This window comes from Numenius arquata, chromosome 1, assembly GCF_964106895.1.
Source record: "Numenius arquata chromosome 1, bNumArq3.hap1.1, whole genome shotgun sequence".
In the NCBI taxonomy this organism is placed as follows: domain Eukaryota; kingdom Metazoa; phylum Chordata; class Aves; order Charadriiformes; family Scolopacidae; genus Numenius; species Numenius arquata.
Genome location: NC_133576.1, coordinates 8,673,515 through 8,688,468, shown reverse-complemented (window position 1 = coordinate 8,688,468; position 14,954 = coordinate 8,673,515). Strand labels below are relative to the sequence as shown.

The 14,954-nt window shown below is 42.9% G+C and overlaps 1 protein-coding gene across 2 annotated transcripts in view; it reads left to right on the top strand.

The window, feature by feature from the left end:
• The first annotated feature begins 8,469 nt into the window (after positions 1–8,469).
• Positions 8,470–14,954, top strand: part of MPPED1 (metallophosphoesterase domain containing 1) — a 66,369-nt gene continuing 59,884 nt past the window's right edge. The window contains exon 1 of one of the 2 annotated variants that reach the window (XM_074147502.1): positions 8,470–8,587. The gene's annotated coding sequence lies outside the window, so the exon portion shown is untranslated. Of the gene's footprint in view, positions 8,588–9,023; positions 9,192–14,954 lie in introns of those variants that run through there. The other variant, XM_074147495.1, reaches the window with a different exon arrangement.

The following is a 14,954-nucleotide window of genomic DNA, read 5'->3' as shown; positions in this document are numbered from 1 at the left end:
GAATCTGAACAACCACTGCCAGTTCGTTCCCATCACAAGCTTCTTTCCATACAAGTAGTTGTGAGCATGTTCTATAGTTTTAATCACTGGCAGAGCATACAATAATTTTTCCCAGGAGAGTTAGCATTGACTCTTAATAAACTGTCATCCTCTCAAGTCATTTACATTCCTGTATCAATACCCAGTCCATAAACACTAGCATCTGTGTCTAATTGAAAATGAGGTTTGAAGCCCTGGTCAGTTAACAGAGAAAAAGTCAGAAGAACCTTTTCATCTCTGAATACTAAATCACACACTGACTGCTGAAATAACATTCTTTTCCTACCCTTTTTATGCAAATATTATGTAATATTGTGAAACACAGAAATAAACCTCCTCTGGTAGGATTAAAATCCCACAAAACTGCACATCTGGGAGTCTCTGGGGAGCTGGCTGGTGTTCAAAGATCTTAAGAGTAGAATTTCCCTCCTCACTGTTCTGCGTGCCAGACCTAAATTCATTCTTTTAAACACAATTCCTATTGCTTTGGGTAGTTTCAGACCAGCAGCCTTGAGCAGATCGGAGCTGTTTGTAAATATATCTAATTTTGTTCAAAGATACTAGCATGTGCTCAGGGTTTTATCTAGGTGTAGTGAACAGGCCAGGAGAAACTCTGGACCAAAGCCTCCTCTGGTGGTCCCTCAAATGTAGCTGCCCACTATGAAAATCAAAGGCCATCACATTGAAATGCTGCAAACCTTGCTTGCAATAAAAGCCTTTTTTTCTCATCTTTAGGGCCAATTTCTATTGCCAAACTTTGCTTAATATTCAGTCTGAAAAAGCAGATTAAATTGTTACAGGGTCTGGGGAATCATCTATTCATGGTCACTCAGAGAAAGCCTTTTAAAGTGTTCAAGGTAGTTTCTACACAGGAATCAAATCTGCTATAATTTTTTTTTCTAACCAGAATTGTGCTTGATGCACAAGAACAGCTGACAGCTCAGTTATGCTCTTCTGATTTGTTTTCTCCATGGCTTTTGTGGCCTCTTCTTTCTTTGCTTGAAGGCAAAACCAGATGAGGTGGGTGTTTGAAGTGCCGGTTCTCCCTCTGGTGGCCTGGAGCTGGCTTGGAACACTACAGCCTCAGTCTTTGCTGAATCAAGGAGAAAATCACCAAAACCAAAAGGTCTTTTGGGCCATTTTGCAACTGCCTGTTTGAAGCAACAATACAATATCAGAACAATTCTAACAGAAAACTTCAAGTCCACCTCTTTAGTCTTCCTCCTATACACTATTCATTTACTCCAGTGGGTTTGCATTTACACATTTTACATACATCCCTTTTTTCCTTTTTACTGTACACTACATTAGCCACATTATCAAACGTATAAAAATTCACCCCTGCTCCAGATCTACTAGAAATATAACATGTGAGCTCCTGCTGTAAACTTTGCCTAAAAACTGGTTTCAGCCCAACGTTTCTTCCTCTGGAAGACTACCAGAATACTGAGCTGCATTTAGTGTTGCAGGACAGTTTGTTCACACTGGTAGATTACTTTCTCCACACTAACAGATCTTCAGAGAATTTGGCACAGGCTGGATTTATAAGGTACCACCTGTCAACTAACAGTCACTATTAGTCACCAAAATTGCACAAGCAGACAGGCTCATTTAGAGTCTGTTTAGCTGGGCTGGCCTAATAACTGTCATGTTTGAAGCTGTGTCTACTTTGGTCAGTCACCAAGCTCCCATTCTTGTTGCTCAAGTATATGCTGGGGATGGCCCTGGCTCTTCCATGCTTTCCCCATAGAGAAAGGGGATTCTCCATAAACAAGTGCCCCTTGTTTATGGAGAGCTGTGTATTTTCTTCTGTCTGAATTTAGTCAAACTATTTATTTGCGTTACTGTAAATTTACTTTGTCTTTTAAGCCAACTGTATTCATTTTATTGATAGCTTGAAAAATGAGGCAGGCTATTGTGCCAGCATGTATGCTAGCCTCAGAGCTGTGCTTACAGAGATCACGGCAGTGAGTTCTCAGCCTCCTTATGAGTGCTTGCTTCCTGTCCTAGAGCACTGCTGCAAGGAATGACAGGTTTATGGGTAAATTCCATTGCCTTTCTGAGGGGCCAGTAGTTTCTTTGCTTGCCTTGGTCCAGAGAAACATACATAAATTCATCTACTGACAATTTACCTACCCCCAAAATATTCAGTGGTATCTGTGCATTCTACAAGCCCCCACAGTCCTCTGCAAGTGAGGTGAGGACTCTGGTTTCTCCTTCTTCCTGACTCTTGGCTATCCTCTAGCCCCTACAGACTTTAAAACAAAGGCACAGAACTTCTTCAAAGGTCAGGATAATGTCATCTCTTGCTGGTCCATAAAGCGTGCAATTCCAGTCAAACTGTATGTTACGAACCACATCCTTTCTGTTCCTTACCCAGCTGTCCCCTGCCAGGGAGATAACAGATCATTTGAAGGAGAAGCTAATTATTCCCTTTATGCTTAAACCAAAGATGCAACAGAAGAGGAAACACTCGAGGCCTTTCACCAGGCTGCAACAGAGTGGTTACTCAGATGTTGGCCATATTAGCTTGCTGAAGGTCAAACAGTGCGGTCACTGTAGTGCTAGGAAAGGAAATGAAGACTCTCTACTTCTGTTTTTCTCTAAATGGCAGATACACACTTCCCCTACCTCTGAATTTCCTTGTCATGATGGGTTTATTTGACTGTATTGTGTGCTTCTGTGATTTAATTGTTATGTTATTAGGGTGAGTAAAATAAAGCTGCAGCTTTTCTTTTGCTGTATTAGTGCAGTTTAATTACATTTGGGAAAGGCGAAAAGGAGAGTGGGAGCTTGCCAACATTAATGCTGTCTGTCATTCACAGCCCATTGATGACAAGGAGTTGAAAGCTTGGCAGTTACTCTGGTAATCAGCAACCTGGCTGATGACGAATGGAAAAGATTATGTGAAATTTCCTGAAAGGGGGGAAAAAAGAGTTCTCCAAAGAAATAAAATACAAAACAAGAACAAAGGGCAAAAACCCCCGAACCCCAACTTCTAAATCCAACATTAAATCCTTTTTATAACGTTTACATGAAAGACACTACACGGAACAGTTGTAAGAAATGAAAAATTTCTACTAGTAAACTACGTTTCATGTCTATAAAAGGGAATCTGTATTCCTAGAATAGGAGCAGAAATATGTCCACTCGATTGTTGAAATGGACTTTTTCCCCTGAGCTGAAGGATACGTATCACTGGTTAAAAAAAAAAGGAATAGCTTTCATTGCTATAGATGGCATCTCAGTTATATTTTTTTAATTTTCACTAAAAAGAAGCTAATCTTTAGAGCTGTTTCCAGTATGTAACTCCAGATCTTTCAAAATACAAATACTTTCTGCTTTCTTTATTTACTCTTTTTAATACAGGAGAATGCAGACATTTCATCTTACTATTAGTAACACGGGCAACTGCTATTCAGGCTTTAGTTATCTGTTGCACTCCAGCCCCCAACACAGTAGTAATTGTCAAGAAAAACTCCAGTTAAATGAAACTGGGAACTACATCAGTGTTTAAGACAGAGAAATTCTACAGTAGCTATGTGGTTTTGCTGTCACCTGTACAATGGATGATTTGTGACTTTTCTCATTTGTCTTAATTAAAAGCTGCATATAATTCTGAAGCCATTTTTGGCATCTTTGGTGTGAAACAATGCTGGCTTGTCTGAGGTTTTGTCCTGTCGCTTTTCTGTTAGCTGCTGGATATAACTACTCAGTTTCACAATTCACATAATTGTGCTTTGGGATTCCAGACTTCGGCTTTTCATTTTGCTTGTGACGAGCAAATTAAAAGAAAGGCCCTATGGTATCTATAGTATTACTAGACCATAGCTTTAACAATAAGAAAAACCTGTACAATTGAACAATGTACAATTGTTTGCTCGGTATGCAAGCAATCGTGAGACTTTTGTCTCTTCTATTTTGTCAAACACAACATAATACAAGAAGGAAACATACGGCTTTTAATCATGATGTTAAGCAATTCAGGCAATTTAAAGTTTACCAGCAGGTAATGTTGACGATGCAGGACTGTGAATAGGGAATTTCTCTTTCACACTGTTGAACAGATACATCACTATGTGGCTTCAGGCTTTTTCCCCACAGGCAGAGTACCGCAGTTCCATATTTCATGAGGAGTTGGAGGGAACACCTCACCACAGTTGAAAGCAGATGACTGAGGTTTACTGGAAAATTACATGAGACTGATTTGATTGATACATTTAGTGTTAAGAACTAGCTTTGTATTTATTAGATTAAAAATATAATGCACGTTAGAGACTTCCTCCCCACTAAAGAAATGACAATGGGATATTAGTCATGCATCAGATCCAGTTTTAAATGTCTGTGGAAAAGATGTAATATTTAGGGTAAAAATTCTGTAGCACATTTTTTGTGTTAGCAGAGAAGTTCCGCTGCCCAAGTAACAGGTCTCTGCATGCTATACAATGAAGAGGTAAGGCTATTTTATAGACAAAGCTTCCTATGTACGTCATTCTCTCTATATGGTAATTATGCCCAGGAACATGATGTTTTGCTGTATTTTTCCAGGTTCTGTGGACATACAGCAATGCATCAGAGCTCATGTACGCTAACTCTGACTTGCATGCTATATGTGCAGGTGTCCTGGCTAAGACCACACTGAATGTATAGATCAGCCGCTACTTGCACACGTGCATTAAATCTGATCCCTCAGGAAAGCATCATAGGAGCATAAGTCAGACAAGTTTAGGAAGTATCGACTTCAGTGCTTATGTATAGACTAGCTCTGTGGTGCATGTGCAGGAAGTCTGACATGTCAAAGAAGCACAGAGGATGGGAACTGGATAACGTAAGAGAGGATGGATTGCAGATTTCAGAGCTATAGGCTGTCACTCAGCAGTGGTCTACTGCTCCTCGTCTGCAGTGACACTGCGCTGACAGAAATCTGCACAAACTCTTATCTGTAAAAATCAAACTGCTCGAGAATAAAAAATCTTAAAGTAGACGATCTGTTCACTTAATGGGTAGTTTTGAAGTACAGATCTAAATTAGACTACACATAAATGGTTGTCAACCACCAAAAAGCCAAATTAAGTACAAAAATTCAGCAGAAATAAAGTGATGCACTGTTATACATGATTATATTTATTACCCATTTCTGCCTTCCCCAGTGATCTGAACTTCAATTGCCAAACTACCTTTCACTTTAGATAAGGGGATCATTTCCTCCTCTATCACTTTACATTAATTTTCATCCATTGCTATGTAAGTGAAGGTTCACATAGAACACTTTGTGTCACCAAAACTAATTATTCAAAAAATAAGATACATAAGCTCTTCCACCTTAATATACATCCCTTAAAATACAATCCCTTGTATTTGTACGTTTGTATGGTTCTACCTTGTACAACCACGGGTAACTATTTAGGGGTTCCTTGCTTTGTTATACCATGAATTTGATCAAAATCTGATTACAAGTACTGTCCCAACAGGACAACATTATTCCACACTATTTTCCCCCAAATTCATTATTTTAAAAAAAATCAAACAACATTTTGCTGTTATCTTATCTGCATCTCTTCAATTTTACTTGATATTGTGGCTAACTTAGGTTTTCTACTTGCTGCCCTGTACTGAGGTGAATGAAGACAGTCAATCAAGAAAGAAGCTTGCTGCTGAAGTTTTGAAGGTGATGCCACTTGAACTGACTGGAGACACCGGCTAAGCAGATGGAACATGAGGTAACTCCTGCAGGAAAGCAATTTTTGAAAGCTGCAGTTTCTTCTGCAGGCAGGACGAGTATCTTCTTTGTTTCAATCCATTCAAGTAGTTCATAGAATCATGGAATCATAGAATCGTTAAGAGTTGGAAGGTTAAGAACTATTTAACTCAAAGCTGAAAAATCAACACAAGAGTGGAAAAAGTAAGATTGCCTATTTTCCTCTGTCAATCTACAACTAAACCTAAGTATGAGAGGATAAGATCTACTTTCTCCAAGATTGTGAAGAAGATGGCTACCAGAAGCTTCCAATTTAATTCTCATTCTACAGGTCATTATTCCAGTTGTTTCATAAAATATTTTAAAATGCAAACATGCTTTTGAAATGCATCAAGCATATTTAAGGTAGTCTTAATGAACAATTTAAAATGACCTCATGTAAATTTTAATTGAATGTCAGTTTTCATACAAGCAGAACTTGACGCAAATCATAAATAACTAACTAAAAACGTAAAGTACCATTCACTATTTTGTAACAATAAGGGGCAAGAAATTAATATTCTGAATAAAAGATTTTAAAGCTAAAATAGATTAATTCAGTGTGTAGAGCTACAATACCATCTCTTAGTTGCAAAATAGCCAGATTTTGTAATACTTGCAAATTTACGTTTACATGTTCACCAAAAAAGGAAAATTAATTTCTCTTCAGACAACTAAAATTTTAAAAATAAAAAGAAAATCTAAATGACCAAGATCAATTTCTCTGCTTGTTCTTTTAAGCAATAGTTAAAGGATTTACATCCAACCACACTTACACTACCTGGAACATTTGATCAACAATTTTTAATATTAAGGACAAAAATAAATAAGGATAACAGCACATTTGCTTCTTTTTTTTGGTAGGAATTTATTACTCATATTTCCCACGGGGAAACTACGCAGCCTCAAGATTTCCAAAAAAAGGTGCCTGTAATTACTTTTCTAAGCTTGTATTCATGCATCTGAATAAGTGAATTGATTGTGAATATGTTCTGCAGCTTCTAATAGGTCCTAACCATTAGGCTGATCAAAAAATTTTCAAGCACATTTATATTGTTGGAGAAATGCTGACATGTCAAAATGCAAACTTTCGAAATAAATACATGTTTTGCCAGTAAGAGAAACTGTGCGGGAGGGTTCTCAGGTCCTGTTTTCGGATTTCCGACACACAACCAGCCCAACCTTATCTCCATCTGCACGAAGAACAGATAATAGCTCAGTGGGTAGCTGAGGTATTCTCCCTCCCTGTGTGGAGGCCTGTGTTCAAGTTTGGCCTCTGCTTCGGTAATACACTGGCTATGGGGCCAGGCTGAGATGCATTCCTTCATTTCCTCCAGAAAATTTCCTAACGCCGTCTATTTCATTCTGACATAGAACAAACGTCCAAATGGTAATTTTCTTTTATAGAGTGGATATTTTCCAGCTCCGGATTTTTAAAAAGACTGTTTGATCAGTGATAAAGTCACCATGTGCACTAAAAGCAGATGTAACTCCACTAATTGTTGCTAGATACCCAGCACGGTAGGCGATACGGGAACAAGCGTGCAGGAATTAAAATCATTCTTGGAAGGATTTTAAAACATTTCATTTTAGAATTGCTTTACAATTGTGCAGTAAGGCCCCTTTCTATGTAATTTGCCTCTCCTCGACGTATGCATTTAACTCGCCTGCTCTCTACTCATAATATCATAGGAGTGTAATATTATATATTTATGATTCTATCATGGCCTGATTTTGAAGCACAGGGAAGCTGTGCATGCTCAGTGCCTCTGAGAAACACAACCAGGCGCTGGCAGGGAAGGGGCCTTCCCTCACGACACCCCCAACTTCCTCGCTGCCCTACCAGTACCTCACATCGGACCTCACCTCCGCGGGACGATCCCCCCGTCACCCCCCCCCCTACTCCCCGAGTCCTTCTCGCCCACCGCCACCACCTGCACTCGCTGAAGCGACGGCTACCGCTTTCTCCGGCCCCATGGCGCTGGCCGGAGAGGAACATTTCTGCCGCGGCGGGGAGGCGTGCTCCGGGCGTGGGGACAGCTGGCCCTGACCCCAACGGGCCGCGTAACGGTCGCCAACCCGCCTAACGGTCGCCGACCCGCCTAACGGCCGGTGCGGCGCGGCGCGGCCTGGCTGCAGGCAGGCACCCCTGGGAGCCCTCCGCCCAAACTTCCCCCTGGATCTCTTGAGAGGAGCAGGAGGGCGACCGGGCACGGGAAGCCGGGACCCCCTCCCCCCGCCCCGCCACGGGCCGCCGCGGAGTTCCTGCCTGCCCCCTGTACACACACGCGCTCCCCCGGGTGCTGCCTCAACTCTGCCCCGGGGCGAGCAGCCCCGCCAGCGGGCTACGGCGGGCCCCTCAGGCGGAGGGCCGGGGGGCGCAGCCTCCCCCTCCCGCCGGAGGCGGCCCTGCGCCGCCCCCCGCTGACCCCCAACCCGAGGCGGGAGGGCGCCAACCCGCGCCTCCGCCGCAGCGCGGGCCGGCAACGCGTCCCGGCCCCGGCCGGGGGCAATGGAGCACCAGCGGGGCCCCGTACCCGGCCGGGCCGCTCTGGCCGTGGCCCGGCCGCAGCCCCGGCAGCTCACCGCTCCAGCGGTGCCAGGGCACGGCCCGCCGGCGGGGCTCCCCGGCCGGGCGGAGAAGAGGGGAGGGCCGGCAGTGGGGGATTCCTGGCCCCCCAAAGGAGGTGGGGGAGGCGGGGGAAGGGGAAGCGGGGGGGGGGGGGGGGGGGAGGGGAGGCTGGGCTCCCGGAGAAGGAGACGATCGGTCGCACAAAATCCTGCATCTTCAAAGCAGCCCCGGCGGGCAGGGTAAGTATTTTGGGGGAGCCCCCACCCCCCGCCGCCCCACTGCCCCTGTGCAGGGATGGGGAGCGGCGGAGGGATGCGTGCGGCCGCCCCGGGCGGGGTCTCCCCGCCGGCTCGGGGCGGAGGGGGGATTGTGCGCAGGGCCCGTTCCCTGCCTGGTGCGGGATCCGTTGGAGGCGGCGAGGTTCAAGCCTCAGCGCTGCCTTCTCCGGCTGGGGACTGAGGAGACAGGGGGGATGGGTCTGCCTGCCTTGCTGTGCGAGGGTCTGAAACCCCCCCAGCCGCACCCCCCCCCCCCCCCCCCCCACCTACCCACCCCCAAGCGCGTCAGGGCTTTGGCTCTCCCAACCAAGGTTCCCCGTGCCTTCTCTTCGCTCCTTTAAAAAAAAAAAAAAAAAAAAAGATATATATATATATATGCCCCAAAGCTAGAGAGAGTGAGGCGGTCGGGGGGTGGGGGGTGGTTGGGGGGGAAGGGCTTCTCCGAGGAGCGGGAGAGAGGCGGAGGGAGAAGCCGCCGAGATCCTGGCAGCTCCCCTCGCTCTGCCTCCGTGCTGCTCTGCCGGCGCTCGCCTGCCGCCGGGCGTGAGGAAGGGGCTGTGCGGAGGTAAGGGCTGTCACCGCGCTCCCGGGGAAAGGAAGGGCTGCCGCTGCCCTGCCCGCCTTGCCAAGGGGTGAGAGCAGCAGCCCCCCCCCCCCCCCCCCTTCCCTCCCCCCGGCCCCACGCGTGTCCGGCCGCCTCCCCGCCAGCCGGCCGGCAAGTTACTTTGTTCGCAGAGTTCCCGCGGAGGAGACTGGGCTGCTGCGGACGGGCGGGCGAGCGAGCGAGCGAGCGAGCGAGCGGGCGGCCACCCCCGGGCGCCCGGTACCGCTCTCATCCCCCCCCGTGTTCAGGTGTCACCAGCCGCCGCCGGAGTCTTCTCGGGAGGGAAGCCCCCCACCCACCCCGCCCCCCCGAGGAAAATCCGTGTGCGCCTTCCCCGATAGCTTCCTTCCCCTCGGGTAGCCGGGGTGGTGGAAATGGAAGAACTTTCCTTTGTCGTAGGAGAGGATTTAGTGACCTCCAAAGTTTTGTTCCGGGAGGAAACCGTTCGATAAGTTTTTCAGGATTCCTGCTAATTTTCGTCCAATTTACTGCGCTGTTCTTTGGTATCCAGCACGCTCGGAGCAGTGGGGCAGAAAAAAAGAAAGATTTGGGACGTTTAGGTAGGGATTTCACTGCTTTTAATACATTGCTTTTTTAATAAGTGCCTTTTATATTTTGCACGTTCAGATGTGTAGTGCGGAATACAGTTATAAATGCATATACTTGCCTGTGGATAACACAGAGGATAAAGATGACAAACATGCAGAAACTAGACAGATTTTAAACATTCCGTTCTCTTTGGCGGAAGATCAATAGTTGAAGATTTCTGCTTACACAGTCTATACCTTGACAATACCATAATTAAGAGATCTGCTGATAATGTACGGTATTGATAGTCATTTCAACTTCTGTTAATGCTTAAGAAATTTAGTAGGTAATGTAGACTAATATAAAGGAGTTTTGGATATTCTGGATAAACTGATAACTAGGCAAGATTATTAAACTTTGTGATTGGCTCCTGATGAAGCTCCAGACTCTCCGTTTTTCAGAATAATATCAGATATTTAAAATACACGACTACATTTTAAAGATGCGTGTCTGAAATTTGACTACCAAAAAAGAGTATATCTTTTGAGATGACCAATTAAGGAATCATTATGTAATGGTAATCTGTGTTGCACCCGTTCGTAATAAATAGTTTCATGATGCCAGGCACTGTAAATTTTCTGGTAGTGTACTACACAAATAGGGGGAGTTAATTTCTATTTTACATATGGATTTTTTTGAAATCATTAATTGTAGTGGCTATCCCATGCATGATACATACATGAACTGATTGATATTAATTATGAGCTATGAAATTTTAATGGTATGTTTAAACAGTTTTAGCTTGGCTCTTCCAGTTTATTTCATTGTCTCAAGCTATCTGAGACAGAAGAATCTTAGAATTTCTTGCATGTACATTATTCCCTCCATCTCTTCTTTCCCTGCTTTCCTTTGGTCTAATTTAAAGCAGAGTAGCCGCTGAGAATACCTGTACATTTTCGTGTGAAGAAAAATGCCCATTTTAAAGATATACAAATCTTCTTGGTAGATGAGAGCAAACCCCTCATGCCCTGTATGAAAACATATTGAGCTCATATTAATAAGATATTGGTTGTGGTATTAGTTCGTGTTGCCAAACAACAAACATGAGAGAGTGCAAAGATAAAGCTGGTGCTCTGATCTTTGTTTAAACAGGTCATGGTTTTTATTTAATGCTGTGTGCTCATTACAGGAACTGTCAGCGGGAATGTAAAGCGGACTGGAGTTCTGATTTGGCATACATAGCCAATTCTGACATTGATGTTTCTGCTTTTTGAGTTAGTGGTTCATAGAATATAGTGTTGTTTGTGATCCTATTTATTTAATTGAATTTATTATATGGAATTAGAAAGAAATGTCTGTATAGTGTTCTTTCAGGAACCACATATGATCAGATCTGCCTCAGGTATAGCCCTCCTCACCTGAAGAGTTACACAGGAGTGCGCTCTTCTACATAGTAGAACATGTAGAGGCGTATAAAAAGGTTACTGTTTTATAAGTCAGCTACAATTCTGCCACTGAATTACAAGGAAAGAGACTCAAATCCCCTGAAACCAAGTAACTGCCTAGTCGATTATCCAGGCAGTTTCTTTTTTCAGGCATATGGAAACAATATCAAATAGTAAATAAAAAATTGCATTTATAATTGAGAATTTTAATATTTTTGTCCACACTTTTAATCTCAAATGATTAATAAACACAGTAAAAATAAATCAGTGCAGTCCATTTGATTCTTACTGAACCTTCCTTCAAAGAACTTAAGAGACGATGTGTAAGGTAATCTGAAGGAAAAGTCTTTTCACACATTTTTGTTACATTAAGACATATTAGAATATTACAATGTACACTCTGAACTCTCAGAATAAGACTAAGTGTAGTGCTGGAAACTTTTAATTTGGGTGTTCTGGATCATACACCAGTTTAGATTCTGTGATCATTGTCCGTAGGTAAATTGGGTCTGTGTGAGAGTGTCTGAGAGCCAAGTGGTCTCTAATTGTTATTTCTAACTTAAATACATATTTCTGTTTAATTCTGGATATTCTAGGTTATGTTTCAAAATATAAGCAAGGTTAGTAATTTAAGAGGGTCCTTTAAGGTCACTGGACTGTTACCTTTTGACTTCCTATTAGAAAGTAATCTTTTCATACTGATGTTATTACAAATAAAATATCGTGAATGTAATGCTTGGGCAAGGTTGCAGAAAGACAGTCCCATATAAGATCTATTGCAAAAAGGAGTAGAGCTAATATGGTAATGGCTATTCACCTGCTTCTGCAGTGGCCACCTCTGGAGGGTAAAGCAGTTCATTCTTTGTGACTGCTCACTGCTTGACCTCATTGTTGAAACTGTCAACAAGTGTGACAGCTTTGCCGTGATTTGATACGACAGTGGAAATTGTATTAGAATTAGTAAATAATCATTGCGGCATATATGTAGTAACTTGCAGTCATAACTGATTTGGGATTCATTTCACTAACCTAGATACAAAATGCTTAGCGTTTTCCATTCAGTCACTATTTAAAATGCCATTATTTACCATGGAAGTAAGATTGGGTTCATAATGTCATTTAAATATGTTGTATTGTGTGTGACTGTGGAGAGCCATATTAGTGTAACCAGGACTTGTCTTCTTTTTTACACAGATTTGGAGGTGTAGTACATATGTATAATATATTTCAATTGCAAGTATTTGCCCTTATTTATTATATATTTTTAATTTATACATTTCTTCTAAACCCAAGATTTACCACGTTTAGCATATATCAGTTTTTTGAAAGCTATTTTTCAGTGGCATGCCCTCTCAACCTTTTAAATTCAGTTCCTTTGCCATGTAGCCAGTCCAGCTTCCCTTGTGGCAGGTGAGGGTCTTGCCATTCAACCAAAGACTGAAGCCAGCAGAGCAGCTGTACAAGCAGCATACGAAGGAGACCGATGGTTGCTGATATTTTTGACTGTTTTTTCTCTGCCTTTTGCTAATTGGCTGTTTTGCTCAAGCTCCCTCTTTGCCAAGCTCTCGCAGTCGCATCACTTAGCTTAACGTGCTGCATAGCTCAGACATCCTGCATGCCACTTTATTTCTTATCACCTTTTCCCTCCTCTCACTAGCTCTATCATATCCCATCTTCTTTCTGCTTATGTCTTTTGTGACGCTAATCCCACTTATTTTTAACTTCTCCATAAAAGAAAATGGAAGGAACGTAGTGCTCTGCCATTCCACTCATCATTTCTCTGCGTTGCTGTATTATTTTTCTCCCGTATACTTTGTTGAGTTTCTGTAGACTGTAAGCAGTTTGGGGCAGAGACTCTCTGTCACTGCTGGTTGTACAGTGCCTCCCATAGTTTGCTGCTGAATTTCATTTGGTCTGTGGATACTCATATAATAATGAATAGTAATTCTAGGATTATTTCAACTTTGTGGGACAGCCTTTCTTCTGGTTCATTGGTAGTAAACAAAAAATTTCTTACTCAGTGCTTATCTTCAGTGTATTTCTGTTCTAAGGCATATCTCAGTTTTCCCCCCCACCACTTTGTCCCTAGTGTATTTTTTGGTAAAGTTCAAGATACCTTGCCTATTGAAGCAGGGGTGGGATGGATTAAAACTCAGCTAGTGCCAGTAGTTAACAATGCAGTAGCTTGAACAAGAACCAAAACAACAAAAAAATGTCTACTTCAACATGTTTTCAACACATTTCAGTGGAAACTTCAGATTTGGCAACACCAAAAAACCCGTTCTGGTTTCACCAGGTTGATTAGGTAAGAGAGAAGGGAAAAGAAAATCAAAAAATGTATAGTGGGTCCATTTCACTGCTTTGATACGTTCCTCCTAAGTGTTTTTTCATTTTGATTTCCCTTTGCTTTTCACCCCTGACCTGTTTGGCTTTGTTTTAGCATTTTTAGCATCACATGAAAATTTGTAGTTGGTCCAAATAAAATTTTCAAAAGAGTCCTTCAAGCAGCCAGCGAATTAGCTGATGTACAGTGCGTGCGGCTCGGAGTCACAGTTCGGAGGCAGCCAGCCCAGTCGCTGACCAACTATTCCTGTCACTTGGCACAGCCTGTGCCGTGTCTTGCAGTGTGACAGCTTCCACCTGAGCTGGCCTGGCTGCCATGGAGTACCGTGAGTGCACTCTCCTCAGCTCTTCTCCTGAATCCCGCTTCTTTTATGAGTAGCCTCTTCAGCTTCAGGGAGAGCAGTGATTTGAAGCATCCCTGCGTGAGAAAGGCGCTGTAGGACTGGATGCTTTGCTAATCGGTAGGATCCATTTTAGGTCTGAAGAATATCCAGAGGTGTTTGACTTGAAACGCTCCACCTCAGGACTGTGTGTCTGGGACTTCCCCTGCACTGTCTTTCCTCTCTTCTTCTTTGAAGGAATGGGTTTAGCTGCCTTTGTCTCCGTTTCCTGTGGACCGTTATAGGGGGGGCTCTTTGTGGACATGACTTTATGGGTAGGAGGAGTGAGTGGGCCAAACAACTGTTGAGTATTTTTAGCTCTTATCAGTTCTGGGCAGGATACCTGGAAAAATAAACAGAACAAACCCAGTGACTCCCTCCCTGAACATTAATCAGACGACATGAAGGATTTCAATGGGATGGATGAAGCTAAGTGAGTGAAAAGTGGAAACAACGAAATTAATGGGACAGTATATTTAATTTTCAAAGTTTTGTGTCTAAGAGAAAAAAATGTAGCTGTTAAGGATTTGCTTGATTAGTTTTATAATTTAACTTCAGGCCTTAATAGAAAAAGATATCCTGAACTCAGAAGTAGCATCACTATAAATATATTTACAGGAAGCTGTGTTCTGCATTCCAGCTTATATATATTTGTGTGCTGGTACTTTGGCATTTCATTCATCTTGAACTACAGGAATAGGTTGGCCACTTTTATTTTCCGATCTTGTTTATTGACATAGAGATCAACAACCTTTCAAGAGGTGTTAGTGTTAGATTTCTTTCTCAAATTGGACGAGAATATTGGCAATAGAAATTTCACAGACTTAACGCTGCTGGTGACCAACACTGACTTTAAATGCTTACATGAAAACTACTTGAACTGTCTACTAAAATAATCCTCTGCTCAGTGTTAGGCTTTGACATATTCTGATGTAATTGCGGTACCGGAGCGAACATGCTAAACCAGATGGGATGTATTCTGCCCTCAGATATGCATGAATGATCACATTGGTCAAATTCTGTATATT